Consider the following 16,964-nt stretch of genomic DNA (forward strand, 5'->3'; position numbering starts at 1 on the left):
ATTGAAGTCTCCCAGCAGAACGAGGGAGTCCCCAGAAGGTATGCCCTCTAGCACCCCCTCCAGGGACTCCAAAAAGGGTGGGTACTTCGAACAGCTGTTCGGTGCATACACACAAACAACAGTTAGGACCCGTCCCCCCACCTGAAGGCGGAGGGAGGCTACCCTCTCATCCACCGGGGTAAACCCAATGTACAGGCTCCAAGTCTGGGGGCAATAAGTATACCCACACCCACTCGGCGCCTCTCACCGGGGGCAACTCCAGAGTGGTACAGAGTCCAGCCCCTCTCAAAGAGATTGGTTCCAGAGTCCAAGCTGTGCGTTGAGGTGAGCCCGACTATATCTAGCCGGAATCTCTCAACCTCGCGCACAAGCTCAGGCTCCTTCCCCTTCAGAGAGGTGACATTCCACGTCCCAAGAGCCAGCTTCTTTAGCCGAGGATCGGACCGCCAAGGTCCCCGCCTTCGGCCACCACCCAACTCACACTGCACCTGACCTCCTTGGCCCCTCCCATAGGTGGTGAACCCATGGGAAGGCGCACCCACGTTGCCTCTTCGGGCTGTGCCCGGCCGAGCCCCATGGGTGCAGGCCCGGCCACCAGGCACTCGCCATCGAGCCCCACCTCCAGGCCTGGCTCTAGAGGGGGGTCCCGGTGACCCGCGTCTGGGCAAGGGAAAATGCAGTCCAAAGTTTTCATTCATCATGGAAGGTTTGTTTAACCGCTCTTTGTCTCATCCCTCACCTAGGACCAGTTTGCCTTGGGTGGCCCTGCCAGGGGCATAAAGCCCCGGACAACAGAGCTCCTAGGATCACTGGGACACGCAAACCCCTCCACCACGATAAGGTGGTGGTTAAAGGAGGGGAGCATCTAAACTCTTGGAGAGAATGAGTAATGTCTTTTCAATATGAAGTGACAAATGACAGCAGAAGACAAGCTGAGGAAGCAGCGGCACAGCACAGCACTGACAAGGATCATGAAGCAAAGAGAAAGGGTGCTGTTCAATTCATGAAGAATCTTCCACTGAAACCCACAGCAACAACAAAGCAACATCTTCACACAACATCAGACATCATCCATAAAGAGCTGGTACTGAAAAACTGTTCATCTGTGCCAAGATATAGCAGAAGTAGAATTTTAACTCTAAATACCAGTAAACAGCCAGCCTCTTCAATGATATATGTTTGTCTGTTAAGTCTGACTGCATCCAGTCTTACATGTCAATATATATATATATGCAGTTATCATATTTGTATAATCCTTGTGTCTTTCAATAAATTGCATTATTCTGTCAATTGAAACAAATGTGTCTCAGCTACCTTGATATAAGTCTAAAGGCAGGAGATTCGCCTCCTACAACAGAGAAAGGTAAAGTAAATGAAGTAGGAGCCTTGACAAATTATTTGTTTAATTACTGGTATTGCCAAAGGCAAAACTGATAATTAGTTAACCAAGTTAAATTTTGTTTTTCAAATCCCACATTATTATGGCATCCTTCTGGGTGTTCATCTTATTGATTATTAATCATGAAAAGTCCTACAATGGCAAAAAATGCAATTAGCAAAGGAAAACAGACAGACTTTTTGTAACCTTTAAAAGTACAGGTCTTTCATAAAGAGAAATTGCAAAAAAGTTAGTGAGTACAGTTTCCTACACCATCGAAAGAATCATGTAAACTGGGGGAACTCTGACCGTAACAGATTTGGCAGACCTAAGGCTACAACACAATCAGAAGACAAGTTTCTGACAGTCAATAGCTTACATGATAAAAATTGTATATATTTCATACTAGCTGTCCCCCATGGCTCTGCCCGCGTAGTAGTGAAACAGGACAAACTTTAAAAATCAATAAAAAAGTAATAATTTGTATTGAGAAGAATTTATATTGATAGATTTTGTATCCGAGGGCCTCTTGATATACAATATTTTTGGTTTTGTTATCAGGGGTGAAAATGTAGCTGTGATCTCTTTGCCAAAAATGTAAAATATTGGCAAGGTATCATCAAACATTGCCACTGTATCTGATCTTGTTCAACTCTGATGGGAGAGTGTCCCCCACATGGGGAGAAGAGCACGTGGCCATGATATCTCTGCCAATGAGCAGGTACCCTGTAAACCACACATAGCTGTGATCTCTTTCTCAAAAATGTCAAACGTCATTCTTTAACAGTCTCTAGATGATAATGTCTGCTGAAAAAACAGGTATTGCTAGTTAAGCGGGGGCAAGATATGCTCCAACACATGGTGAGAGGTAGAGCAACTCGAAAAGAGGCTGGCACGTAAGTGAGGTGCCACAGCCGAACTATGATGCTTAGTGCAATGAGAGAAGTTGCAAAATCAACCGGAATGTTCAAGCAAATTCTAGAAATCTAAATCTGTTAAGTAGTTTTCTCATGAAAAGTGGACAGACATACAGACATTGGATTTTATGTATACAGTGGAGCCTCGGTTCACGACCATAATTCGTTCCAAACCTCTGGTTGTAAACCGATTTGGTCGTGAACCGAAGCAATTTCCCCCATAGGATTGTATGTAAATACAATTAATCCGTTCCAGACCGTACGAACTGTATGTAAATATATTCTTTTAAAGATTGTTTTAAGCACAAATATAGTTAATTACACCATAGAATGCACAGTGTAATAGTAAACTAATGTAAAAACATTGAACAACACTGACACAAACACCCAGGCTCCCTGCTCAGCTGCACACGCAGGCTCTCTCTCAGCAGCACGCGAGCCCCCCTCCCACCTCTCCTCTCAGCTGCACGCGCAGGCTCTCACTCTCTTTCTCTCAGCAGCACGTGAGCCCCCCCAACCTCTCTTTGTAACAATGCAGCAGTTCGCGCTATAGCTTTACAATCCGATTGCTGTATAAACACCTTTTAAATGAGTTTTAAGCACAGGGAAAAAAAAGGAACATTTGAACAAATCCGAACTTTATTTAAAAGCCAACCAAGAAAGTAACATTACAGGAGTTCAAGCTAATAGCATTACAACCCGATCGCTGTAAACACACTTTTTAAATGAGTTTTAAGCACATGGAAAAAAATGAACATTTGAAATAAGAGAAAAGTAATATTGCAATACTTCTCATAATTAAGTCTCAATAATTCTCATCACTCCTCACTTGCTTAGAAGCCATGGTTAACTGCAAAAGCACACGAAATACTGCAGAGCAGAAAGAGTTCACAGGTAAAGCACGCACGTCTGACTGAGAACAATGAACAGGGAGAGGCTGAACACGTGCTTAAATACAGTAATCGGCGCATACGAACTGGAAGGGAAATGAAATAGAGCACAAAGAGTTCACAGCGAAAGCAGGCACGCACGGAGAACAATGGAAAATGTGCAGCGCGCAAACCGAAAGGGAAACTGGCTTGTTCGTATACCAAGTGTGTGGTCGTAAACCGAGGCAAAAGTTTGGCAAACTTTTTGGTCGTAAACCGAGTTGTACGTGTACCGAGACGTTCGTGAACCGAGGTTCCACTGTATATAGACATATATATTGCATATACTGTATATGCTGCATGGTAACAACTTTTTATTCATTTATTTATTAAATTTTTACCACATGTTAAGAGGAGACATGCAAGTATGACCCAACTACACTTCTCTGGTGTGATTCCTTCCATTATAGTGATTTGACCCAGTTCTTAGGCAGCAAAGTGCACCTACCCTATCAAACTACCACTACCAATTTCTAACTGTTGGTGTACTATGAAATAGTGTGTTTCCCACCCAGAGTGGCAGGTACCATTACGGAAAGAAGTATACATATACAAGATGGTCCAGGTTTCAGAGGAAGGAGGTAACAACAACAGCATGCATGTAGAGGGACTCCAAGGAGGATGAAAGGAGCCAGAGAAGACAACATGCTTAATGAGATGTTAAGAAAGTGCCAAGAGTGTCAGAAGCCTGCTTGTCTAAACCATAAATATACCCATACAAGAGGGCTGAAATGTTAACACTGTCTGGTGTATCTGTGTCTCCTATCTTGGTGCTCATTACAAAAAGTGTCAGAGTAGCATGTAGGAAACAAACAACCCTGGTCAAATACAAAACTACTACGCAACTTTATATACTGTGTATATCATATTTTTTTGCAGTATTTCACTTTAGCAGTTTTCTCACATCTGCAAGGTAGAAACAGCTTCACTAGCACAAATGAATGCACATACAGAGGTTAAGCTGTAATGAGCAACAGTAGGGTGATAGTTACTGTTTTGAAAGATAAATTATATTTTTGGATAACAGACAACAGTAATACAAAAAGTGGACACACTCAATTCCACCTAGCTTGAAATTTAAAATATTATGGATCAAACAAGGCACCCTCCTTGGTTTCTCTTTTTGGTCTTTTAAACAGTGCATCCGGAAAGTATTCACAGCGCATCACTTTTTCCACATTTTGTTATGTTACAGCCTTATTCCAAAATGGATTAAATTCATTTTTTCCCTCAGAATTCTACACACAACACCTCATAATGACAACATGAAAAAAGTTTACTTGAGATTTTTGCAAATTTATTAAAAATTAAAAAAATGAGAAAGCACATGTACAAAAGTTTTCACAGCCTTTGCCATGAAGCTCAAAATTGAGCTCAGGTGCATCCTGTTTCCCCTGATCATCCTTGAGATGTTTCTGCAGCTTAATTGGAGTCCACCTGTGGTAAATTCAGTTGACTGGACATGATTTGGAAAGGCACACACCTGTCTATATAAGGTCCCACAGTTGACAGTTCATGTCAGAGCACAAACCAAGCATGAAGTCAAAGGAATTGTCTGTAGACCTCCGAGACAGGATTGTCTCGAGGCACAAATCTGAGGAAGGTTACAGAAAAATTTCTGCTGCTTTGAAGGTCCCAATGAGCACAGTGGCCTCCATCATCTGTAAGTGGAAGAAGTTCGAAACCACCAGGACTCTTCCTAGAGCTAGCCAGCCATCTAAACTGAGCGATCGGGGGAGAAGGGCCTTAGTCAGGGAGGTGACCAAGAACCCGATGGTCACTCTGTCAGAGCTCCAGAGGTCCTCTGTGGAGAGAGGAGAACCTTCCAGAAGGACAACCATCTCTGCAGCAATCCACCAATCAGGCCTGTATGGTAGAGTGGCCAGACGGAAGCCACTCCTTAGTAAAAGGCACATGGCAGCCCACCTGGAGTTTGCCAAAAGGCACCTGAAGGACTCTCAGACCATGAGAAAGAAAATTCTCTGGTCTGATGAGACAAAGATTGAACTCTTTGGTGTGAATGCCAGGCATCATGTTTGGAGGAAACCAGGCACCGTTCATCACCAGGCCAATACCATCCCTACAGTGAAGCATGGTGGTGGCAGCATCATGCTGTGGGGATGTTTTTCAGTGGCAGGCACTGGGAGACTAGTCAGGATAAAGGGAAAGATGACTGCAGCAATGTACAGAGACATCCTGGATGAAAACCTGCTCCAGAGCGCTCTTGACCTCAGACTGGGGCGATGGTTCATCTTTCAGCAGGACAATGACCCTAAGCACACAGCCAAGATATCAAAGGAGTGGCTTCAGGAGAACTCTGTGAATGTCCTTGAGTGGCCCAGCCAGAGCCCAGACTTGAATCCGCTTGAACATCTCTGGAGAGATCTTAAAATGGCTGGGCACCAACGCTTCCCATCCAATCTGATGGAGCTTGAGAGGTGCTGCAAAGAGGAATGGATGAAACTGGCCAAGGATAGGTGTGCCAAACTTGTGGCATTATATTCAAAAAGATTTGAGGCTGTAATTGCTGCCAAAGGTGCATCGACAAAGTATTGAGCAAAGGCTGTGAATACTTATGTACATGTGAGTTCTCAGTTTTTTTATTTTTAATAAATTTGCAAAAACCTCAAGTAAACTTTTTTCATGTTGTCATTATGGGGTGTTGTGTGTAGAATTCTGAGGAAAGAAATGAGTTTAATCAATTTTGGAATAAGGCGGTAACATAACAAAATGTGGAAAAAGTGATGCGCTGTGAATACTTTCAGGATGCACTGTATGTTGAGCTAAAGGGGGTGGAGCTCATTACACTCAAGCTTTGGGGACAATACTCTGCCTATATACAGTAAAGCCTGAGATGCCTCCTGCTGTTGCTGGTCAATTCACCTTTCTTGGATTCGTTTTTTCCCCTAAGGTTTAATGTAAGTTCTTGTTTTAATTATTTGGTTCATGGACTTTTACTGTTGTCTCTAGATTTGATTTTTGAATTGCAGATTTAGATTTAGTTTATATTTTGAGTTGTCTCTTGAAGGAAACATTTTGCATTCGTTTCCTTTCTGATTTTTGAATTCACTTCTTTCTTGTTTATTTTTTTGAATAAATATTATTGTTATTAAAAGAAACTGTTTTTTTCCGTTTTGTTCACCTATGTCTTTTAGGAATAAATAGGGCTACTTTGTGTTTTAAAGGCTTTTTTAATTTTGTGGTTACAGATATCATAGTACAAATGAGCAAAAGCTGAAGACTTTTGGCTCCTGATTTCAGAATCATGGCAATCGGCACACCTGGAAAATTGTCAGCTTTATAATAATGTATGTTAGGTTTCTCAAGTGTATTTTGTACACTACAATAATCTGGAAAATTGTCAGCTTTATAATGATGTATGTTAGCTTTTTCAAGAGTATTTTGTACACTAAAATAATCAATTAAACCATCTATACATTTATTTTCTACCCTGTGTATCCATGCTGTGAATTACTGTATGCTAATCAATTTGCTATTTTTTACATTTATGTTCTGCTCTTTTTGATGTCATTATGATGGAGCCATTTTCTTTTAGTGACCATCTTGGTTATGGCTTGAGCATCCATTTTAAATTATGAAATGATGATGTTGGGACTTGTGATGTCATGGCTAAAGATATATAAAAGATGATAGTGTAGTACTCTGGTTATCCTAATATTTAGATATTTCTAAAAGGTTTACAGTTGCTCTGTGTTTACTTTGCTATATGGATTCCTGACTTTTTTGACTTTTTTTCTACACCCTTAGCAGGGTCCTGGAGGGTGCATGGGAGTTTGCCCAACCAGTCTACATGTGTTTTGTGGACTTGGAAAAGGCATTCGACCGTGTCCCTCGGGGAATCCTGTGGGGGGTACTCCAAGAGTATGGGGTACCGGACCCCCTGATAAGGGCTGTTCGGTCCCTGTACGATCGGTGCCAGAGCTTGGTCCGCATTGCCGGCAGTAAGTTGAACCCGTTTCCAGTGAGAGTTGGACTCCGCCAGGGCTGCCTTTTGTCACCGATTCTGTTCATAACTTTTATGGACAGAATTTCTAGGCGCAGCCAGGGTGTTGAGGGGGTCCGGTTTGGTGGACTCAGGATTGGGTCACTGCTTTTTGCAGATGATGTTGTCCTGTGTGAGACTTTCCCGGACACCACCAGTCGGAGACCACATCTTTATCAAAAGCACACGTTTATTAAACATTAAATAAACACAGTTCCACACAGCACACAATGCATAAAGCAATAATCACCCCAAAATCAAGTCTTTCTCAGTCCTTGGTCGCCTTTCCTCTCCTCTTGGGAGCTTCGTCCTACTCCCACTACCGACTCTGGCTCACTGACTGTAAGGAGGCGGCCCCTTTTATTCCTGCCCAGATGTGCTCCAGGTGGCTGATGATGTCCATCCGGCAGCACTTCCTGGTGTGACGGAAGTGCTGCCCTTTGAACTGGAAGCACTCCGGGCGTCCCTGGCCGATCCCTCCGCCATCTTGCCAAGTGTGGCAGAAGTAATCACATCCGGGTCTCCTGAGGCTTAAAGCGCCCCCTGGTGGTGGCCACGGTTCCCAATAGGTCAAATCCTCTTTGTCCCTTTCCCGTGGTCCTCTTTTTATCCAGGGCGGCTGCCCCCTTGTGCCCCGGAAGCTGTTAATGTCCCTTTCCGGTCCCTCCAGGCATCCTGGCCAGGTAATGACCGCAGTCATCTGTGACACCTGTTTGCTTCATCAGGCCGTGATCTTCAGCTCTCTCTGGATCATTTCGCAGGCGAGTGTGAAGCGGCTGGGATGGGAATCAGCACCTCCAAATCCGAGACCATGGTCCTCAGCCGGAAAAGGGTGGAGTGCCCTCTCAGGGTTGGTAGCAAGATCCTGCCCCAAGTGGAGGAGTTCAAGTATCTCGGGGTCTTGTTCACGAGTGAGGGAAGAATAGAGCGTGAGATCAACAGGCGGATCAGTGCGGCACCCGCAGTGATGCGGGCTCTGCATCGGTCTGTCGTGGTGAAAAAGGAGCTGAGCCGCAAGGCGAAGCTCTCAATTTACCAGTTGATCTATGTTCCTACCCTCAACTATGGTCATGAGCTATGGGTAGTGACCGAAAGAACGAGACCGCGAATACAAGCGGCTGAAATGAGTTTCCTCCACAGGGTGTCTGGGCTTTCCCTTAAAGATAGGGTGAGAAGCTCAGTCATCCGGGAGGGGCTCAGAGTAGAGCCGCTGCTCCTCCGCATCGAGAGGAGTCAGATGAGGTGGCTCGGGCATCTGATCAGGATGCCTCCTGGACGCCTCCCTGATGAGGTGTTCCGGGCACGTCTGACCGGGAGGAGGCCCCGGGGAAGACCCAGGACACGCTGGAGGGACTATGTCTCTCGGCTGGCCTGGGAACGCCTTGGGATTCTCCCGGAAGAGCTAGAAGAAGTGGCCGGGGAGAGGGAAGTCTGGGCATCTCTGCTCAAGCTGCTAGCCCCGCGACCCGACCTCGGATAAGCAGAAGAGGATGGATGGACTTTTTTGACTTTTGTAGAGCACCTTGGTTTTGTTGTGTTGCTGGTTTAGACTTGTTTAATAATGACTATTTTTGCGTAACCCTTCATCTCTTGTCCTTTGAAAGGCAAACCTTACTTCAGGCCAGTGACATATTATACATTTTTAATTCTAATTCAAGTTTAATTACACATCTTTTTAAAGCAAAGCAAGTTTATTTATATAGCAAATTTCTTATCATTAGTCAATTCAAGGTGCTTTACATAATGTGAATAATACACAATAAAAATACAACCAAATGATAATCAGAAAGACAGTAAAATGACAAAGTTAAAATAATACATAAAATTAAGAAAATAAAATGACACATCAGCGTTACAATTCAGTAACATAATCAATCAAATGCACAGGAAAATAAAAAAAAACTTTTAAATTTTGATTTGAATGTTTCTACTGTTGGGCATCTCTAACATGTTCCATTTTTATGTTGCACTAGCCAACCCGCGGCGTAGCATACGCTGCATAATTATGTATTGATGGGTGAACACTTCCTGAAAGACACAGTTGTCCAAATGGGGTTGGTTTTGAGGATACGACTGTAGGTGAATGAAAAGATGTAACTCTGGAGAGGGCATCATACAATACAGCGTTTTACACGCTGCATACAGTGATTCACATCGAAGTATAGACACTGCTAAGACCATGGAATACCCCTCGCAAACTGTTTTACACACTGCATACAGCGATTCACATCCGCGACAAATTGTTTTACATGCTGCATACAGCGATTCACATCCGCGACAAATATGATTCTTCTTAGATGGTGCTGGCGCGTCCACCCTTGCTCTCGAAGCATACACACTGCCTGGTCATGTGCCCGCTCGCAAGAGCAACTAACAGAGACCCGCCCACCAACTGTAAGACCATGGGATACCCCTCGCAAACTGATCTACATGCCGCATACAGCGATTCACATCTGTGACAAACAAACTGTTTTACATGCTGCATACAGTGATTCACATCCGCGACATGATTTTTCTTAGATGGTCCTGTTGCGTCCACCCTCACACTCGAAGCATACACACTGCCTGGTCATGTGCCCAGTCGCAAGAGCAACAGACAGAGACCCGCCCACCAACTCTAAGACCATGGGATACCCGTCGGAAACTGTTTTACACGCTACATACAGCGATTCACATCCGCGACAAACAAACTGTTTTACATGCCGCATACAGCGATTCACATCCGTGACAAACATGCCTCTTCTTAGATAGTCCTGCCGCGTCCACCCTCGTTCTCGAAGCATACACACCACCTGGTCATGTGCCCGCTCACAAGAGAAACTCACGGAGACCCGCCCACCAACTCTAAGACCATGGTGTGTAAAACAGTTTGCGATGGTGGACGTGGTCGTGCGTCATAACCGAAAAGAATACAGTGGAACCTTGGTTCACGACCATAATTCGTTCCAAAACTCTGGTCGTGAACCGATTTGGTCGTGAACCGAAGCAATTTCTCCCATAGGACTGTATGTAAATACAATTAATCAGTTCCAGACTGTACAAACTGTATGTAAATATATATTTTAAGTTTTTAAGCACAAATATAGTTAATTAAACCATAGAATGCACAGCGTAATAGTAAACTAAATTTAAAAACATTGAATAACACTGAGAAAACCTTGAACAACAGAGAAAACTAACACTGCAATAGTTTGCGCTATAGCGCTACCAACCGCTGGCTAAAAACACTTTTATTTTAATGAGTTTAAAGCACAGGGAAAAAAATGAACATTTGAAAAAATCCGTAATTTAATAAACCACCAAGAAAAGTAACATTGCAACAATGCACACTACGAACTGATCGCTGTAAACAGAAGTGAAAACAAAATCAAGCCCAGTGCATTCTTTAACTGCCTTCCTACCTTATGAGTCCAGCCCCCTCTCTCTCGCGCTGCATGTGTGTGCGTCTGTCTCTCTCTCGTGCTGCCTGTGTGTGTGCGGGTCTCTCTCTCGGGCTGCCTGTGTGTGTGCGTCTGTCTCTCTCTGGCGCTGCCTGTGTGTGTGCGTGGCTTTCTCTCTGGCGCTGCCTGTGTGTGTGCCTCTGTCTCTCTCTGGCGCTGCCTGTGTGTGTGCCTCTGTCTCTCTCTGGCGCTGCCTGTGTGTGTGCCTCTGTCTCTCTCTGGCGCTGCCTGTGTGTGTGCCTCTGTCTCTTACTGGCGCTGCCTGTGTGTGTGCGCGGCTCTCTCTCGCGCTGCCTGTGTGTGTGTGCCTCTGTCTCTCTCTGGCACTGCCTGTGTGTGTGCGCGGCTCTCTCTCGCGCTGCCTGTGTGTGTGCCTCTGTCTCTCTCTGGCGCTGCCTGTGTGTGTGCCTCTGTCTGTTACTGGCGCTGCCTGTGTGTGTGCGCGGCTCTCTCTCGCGCTGCCTGTGTGTGTGTGCCTCTGTCTCTCTCTGGCACTGCCTGTGTGTGTGTGCGGCTCTCTCTCTCGCGCTGCCTGTGTGTGTGCCTCTGTCTCTCTCTGGCGCTGCCTGTGTTTGTGCCTCTGTCTCTCTCTCGCACTGCCTATGTGTGCGCGGCTCTCTCTCTCAGGCTGCCTGTGTGCCTCTGTCTCTCTCTGGCGCTGCCTGTGTGTGTGCCTCTGTCTCTCACTGGTGCTGCCTGTGTGTGTGCGCGGCTCTCTCTCGCGCTGCCTGTGTGTGTGCCTCTGTCTCTCTCTGGCACTGCCTGTGTGTGTGTGCGGCTCTCTCTCTCGCGCTGCCTGTGTGTGTGCCTCTGTCTCTCTGTGGCGCTGCCTGTGTGTGTGCGCGGCTCTCTCTCTCGGGCTGCCTGTATGTGTGCATCTGTCTCTCTCTGGCGCTGCCTCTGTGTGTGCACGGCTCTCTCTCTGGCGCTGCCTGTGTGTGTGCCTCTGTCTCTCTCTGGCGCTGCCTGTGTGTGTGCCTCTGTCTCTCTCTGGTGCTGCCTGTGTGTGTGCCACTGTCTTTCTCTGGCGCTGCCTGTGTGTGTGCCTCTGTCTCTCTGTGGCGCTGCCTGTGTGTGTGCGCGACTCTCTCTCGCACTGCCTGTGTGTGTGTGCGCGTCTCTCTCTCTCTCGCGCAGCCTGTGTGTGTGCCTCTGTCTCTCTCTCTGGTGCTGCCTGTGTGTGTGCGCGGCTCTCTCTCTGGCGCTGCCTGTGTGTGTGCGCCTCTGTCTCTCTCTGGTGCTGCCTGTGTGTGTGCCTCTGTCTCTCTCTGGCGCTGCCTGTGTGTGTGCCTCTGTCTCTCTGTGGCGCTGCCTGTGTGTGTGTGCGGCTCTCTCTCGCGCTGCCTGTGTGTGCCTCTGTCTCTCTCTGGCGCTGCCTGTGTGTGTGCGCAGGTCTCTCTCTCTCTCACGTATCCAATGGTCTTAGAGTTGGTGGGCGTGGCTGTCTTGCGTGCTTTCCATGGGTGGCTACTTGTCGGTGGCCTAGTGAATTATATACGGTGGGCGTGGCTGTCTTGCGTGCTTTCCATGGGTGGCTACTTATCGGCGGCTTAGTGAATTATATATATAGATAATGGCTGAAAGCCATTTTACCCTGTTTTGTTCTCCATTTGGGCATAACCAGCTGCCCAGTCCCTAAAAATCTAAAAGGTCTATTTGGTCAATAAACAACATCTCTGTGGTGTATACTGGTCCTAAGCCATTTATTGACTTATATCCTGTGTGTGTGCGCGGCTCTCTCTCGCGCTGCCTGTGTGTGTGCCTCTGTCTCTCTCTGGCGCTGCCTGTGTGTGTGCGTGGCTCTCTCTCGCGCTGCCTCTGTGTGAACCGAGGTTCCACTGAGGTTGACTAATGAAAAGTCAACGTGGCTCAGAGGTGCATGTGGAGTCTAGCAGAGACGAACGTGAATGACACCCGGTGTTGTGAGTTGCTGCGTCCAAGTTGGTGGGCGTGGCTCTGCGAGTTGTCGTCGTATCCAATGGTCTTAGAGTTGGTGGGCGTGGCTGTCTTGCGTGCTTTCCATGGGTGGCTACTTGTCGGTGGCCTAGTGAATTATATACGGTGGGCGTGGCTGTCTTGCGTGCTTTCCATGGGTGGCTACTTATCGGCGGCTTAGTGAATTATATATATAGATAATGGCTGAAAGCCATTTTACCCTGTTTTGTTCTCCATTTGGGCATAATCAGCTGCCCAGTCCCTAAAAATCTAAAAGGTCTATTTGGTCAATAAACAACATCTCTGTGGTGTATACTGGTCCTAAGCCATTTATTGACTTATATCCTAAAACCTGTATCTTAAAATCAATCCTGTAGCTGACTGTACGCCAATGTAGTGATCTTAATACTGCAGTAATGCATTCTCTGTTCTTAATTTTAGTAAGGATTCTGGCAGTGGCATTCTGAACAAATTGCAATTCTTAAAGAGTGTTTTTGGGAAGACATGAGAAAAGAGTGCTGCAGCTCAGCTGAAAATAAAGGCATGGATAAGTTTCTCCAAGTCTGTTTTTGACATCAAACCTCTGATTTTAGAAATGTTTTTCAGATTATAAAATGCAGATTTAGTTACTGCTTTAATATGCTTACTGAAGTTAAGATCTGCATCCAGAAGTACCCCAAGATTTTTGACTTGGTTATCAGCCTTTAGTGCCTTGGACTCTAAATAAGAAGCAATTTTAAGTCTTTCCTGTTTATTGCCAAATAGTATAATTTCAGTTTTTTTTTATCTTTGTTTAATTGAAGGAAATTGTGTTGCATACAGATGTTAATTATCTGTAGGCAATCACACAGTTAATTAACATAACTGAAATCAAAGAAAGAGGCAAATAAATCTTGGTGTAGTCAGCATAGCTGTGGTAGTTAATCTTGCTGTCTTGTAATAATCTACCAAATAGGAGCATGTAAAGATTAGATAAGAGTATCCAAAATAGATCCTTGCGGTACTCCACATGTTATGTCTGCCTATTGATATCTACCAATTTCAACAAAGCAACCCCTGCCTCTTAAATATGCAACTAGCTGAGAGCTACTCCATATAATCCTACCCAGTTTTCAAGACTTTCTAAAAGTATTCCATGATCAAAAGTATCCAAAGCAGCACTGAGGTCTATCAATAACAGGACTTTTATTTTTCTAGAGTCTGTGTATAAACAAATCTAATGTAAAACTTTGATACGTGCTGTCTCAGTGCTACTGTACGATGTTGGTGGAAGGCAGACTATAAATCATCAAAGCAGACATTGGATTTAAAAAATTTGTTGAGTTGTAAGAAGACAGGTTTTTCAACAATCTTTCCTATAAAAGGAAGATTTGAAATGGATCTGTAGTTATTAAGCACTGTAATATCCAGGCTGCTCTTCTTCAAAAGAGGCTTAGTAATAGCAGCCTTCAATGCTTTAGGAAATATTTTACAAATATTCCTCAATATTTTATTTTTAAAAATTTAACCCTCTTAGTAATATATTTAAATATATGAGTAGCCACTAGAAAGAATTGGGTTGTTTTACTAAATCAATTAATAAAATGATAAAGCTCTGTTCCCAATTGATAAAAGATATTGTTCTGTGTACATGTACAAATTATAATTTATAAAATTATAACACTGTTTTCTATGGTATATAGAAGGCATTTGACCTGTTGAGGAAAGTGTCCCAGTGGCTCTGGCCTGGGGAAAATGCAGTGGAATGAGTGGTTGAGATGATCATTTGCAACTTCCTCATCCACACCCTCCCTGACCTTTTAGTTCACCCAGTAAGAAGGCAATCATGGGTGGACATTGAGCACCTAATGAACACCACTGAGTGGCATCTTTCCACCCTTCAGATGGAAAGGACAGAAGAGAAGAAATACCAGGTGGTGGCTCCTAATCCTGTAGCACTATCAGTGTGAGATTTTGACCTGACCCATGCCCACATCCTAGGGACCCATTTGGGTTCTGAAAAGACCCTGGAGAGGATTAAAGCCAGATTTTATTGGTCTGGCATAAATGAGGAAATACATCGTTTATGCTGGTCTTGTCCAGAGTCCAGAGTGCCAATTGACAGAGATACTCGACAGGACCTAGTACCTCTTGTCCCACTACCGTTAATAGACTTCCTATATTAGCAAATCGGCAAAGATATTGTTGAGCAGCTTGAACCTTTGGCACAAAGCCACAAATACATTCTGGTCATGATAAATTACATCACGTGCTACCCAGAGGCCATTCTCATGTGACTATTGCCTTGGAACTGATGGGGTTCTTTATGCAGATTGGCATACCCAAAAAAAGTACTTACAGACCAGGGGATGACTTTCATATTTGGGACATTCAGGGAAGTTGCTAGAATGTTCTGCATCACCCACTGCAAAATGTCAGTGTACCACCCTCAGACAGATGGTCTGGTTGAATGATTCAAGCAGCTGCTCAACCAGATTCCTAGGAGGGTGGTGAGAGTAAATGGGAGAGACTAGTGCCAACTCCTCCCTCTTAGTACTGCAAACTTCTTCAGGCTTCTCTCCTGAGTCTGAGTTCCTCTGTGGAAGACATCCACTCCATTTACTAGACCTTGTAAAGGAGTATGCGGGGGAAAAAAAAGCCCTCACCTTCCTGTAAGGTAACAGAGTATGTTGCAATCTTACATGACCACTTTTCTAAGCTGCAGCCCATAGTGAAGGAACACATGGAAGGAGAGGCTCAGCACACACAGGCCCAGAAGTCTGCCCAGGGGACAGTGTCAAAGTTAATCAATGCCTGCAGAAACAAAAATGCCATGTCAATCTCCTAAAGCCATGGAGGGAGTAAGAGCACATAAACCTCTGCATATCTAGGGGGAGGCATACTTTGCAGGCATCAGTGACCTTGGTTTTGGAGAGACCCTTAGCCCTCTGTGGAAACACAAGCTTGGTGCAGCTATTGTCTCCATTACAGAAGCAGTGGATCCCAAACCTGTCCGAGCTGTGCTGATCCCTCACAGCATTGTAATGCAACTGAGTGTCGTGGTTCGGGAATGGCCATACTGTCTCCAGGAGGAGACATGGCAGAGATGAAGCTGGAGATTACACAGATGCAAGAGGTAGGGGTTTTCGAAGAGAGCTACAGTCGCTAGTCTAATGCTATTGTTTTTATCCCCAAACCTAAAGGGAACTGGCATTTTTGCAACAAATTTTATAAACTTAACCAGGACTCCCATTTTGATGTCTACCCATTACCAAGGGTGGACAATCTCCTGCAGCAATTAGGTAATGCCTAGTTTCTGTCCACCCTCAATACCATCCAAGATACCGGCTTGTGGATCAATTCCAGTAAGTGCAATATTGGGTGGGACAAGGCTGAATACTTGAGCTACGTGGTGGAAGGAGGCAGTGTCAAACCACAGTGTTCAAATGTTGCAGCCATTTGGAACCTGCCCTGGCCACAAACAAAAAGACAAGTGCATGCCTTCTTAGGATTTGCAGGGTACTACCGACAGCTTGTATCACCATTCTCAGAAGGGGCTATGCCTTTAATTACATTACTTACATTAAAGCAAGCCTCCAACACCGTAGTGTTGAATCCTGTGGTGGTGGCAGATCTCAGTGACTTAAAATAGACCCTTATGTCTGCTCCTGAATTAATTACCTGTAACTTTACTTTGTCTTTTTTCCTTCAGACTGATGCCTTGGACAACGGCCTAGGTGCAGTGCTGAGCCAAGCTGACTATTAAGCTGAACATCCCATCATGTACCTCAGCCAGAAACTGTTAGACAGGTATGATGCAATTAAGCAGAAAGCTCTGGATATCAAATGGGCCATAATTGAACTTATGTATTACCCCCTGGGATGGGAGTTTGTGCTGGTGACCAACTACATCCCACTGCAGTGGCTGTACACCAACAAGGAATCCAACTTACGGGTTACCCACTTGTTCTTGAATCTACAAACATACAAGTTTGTGGTGTGGTACAGGCAAGGGGCACTCCATGCCAACGACAACACCCTCTCCTGGGCACTTGACCTCTACCCTCCACTCTAGGAACAAACTTGGAGGGGGGTGGCATTTCACACATGTGTGTTTGAGGATCTTGTTCGGGGCTCTGCCAAGGTAAATGACACCACTCCGTGGGTGAGAGGGGTGCACTGTCATGTACAACTTATTCTGTTTTACTCACATCACCAAAAGACCACTCATGCCTTGTGCTTACCTGTTTTTAAAGGGAGGCTTGGGTTTTATTTTTATTTTGTTTTTTATTGTTTTTTTTTTTTTTTTTTTTTTTGATATGTTTGTGTTTTTAGCTATTTTAGTGCAGTGCAAGATGGCCACGCCATGGACCAGCTACTTGC

This window comes from Erpetoichthys calabaricus, chromosome 6 (genome assembly GCF_900747795.2).
Source record: "Erpetoichthys calabaricus chromosome 6, fErpCal1.3, whole genome shotgun sequence".
NCBI lineage: Eukaryota > Metazoa > Chordata > Cladistia > Polypteriformes > Polypteridae > Erpetoichthys > Erpetoichthys calabaricus.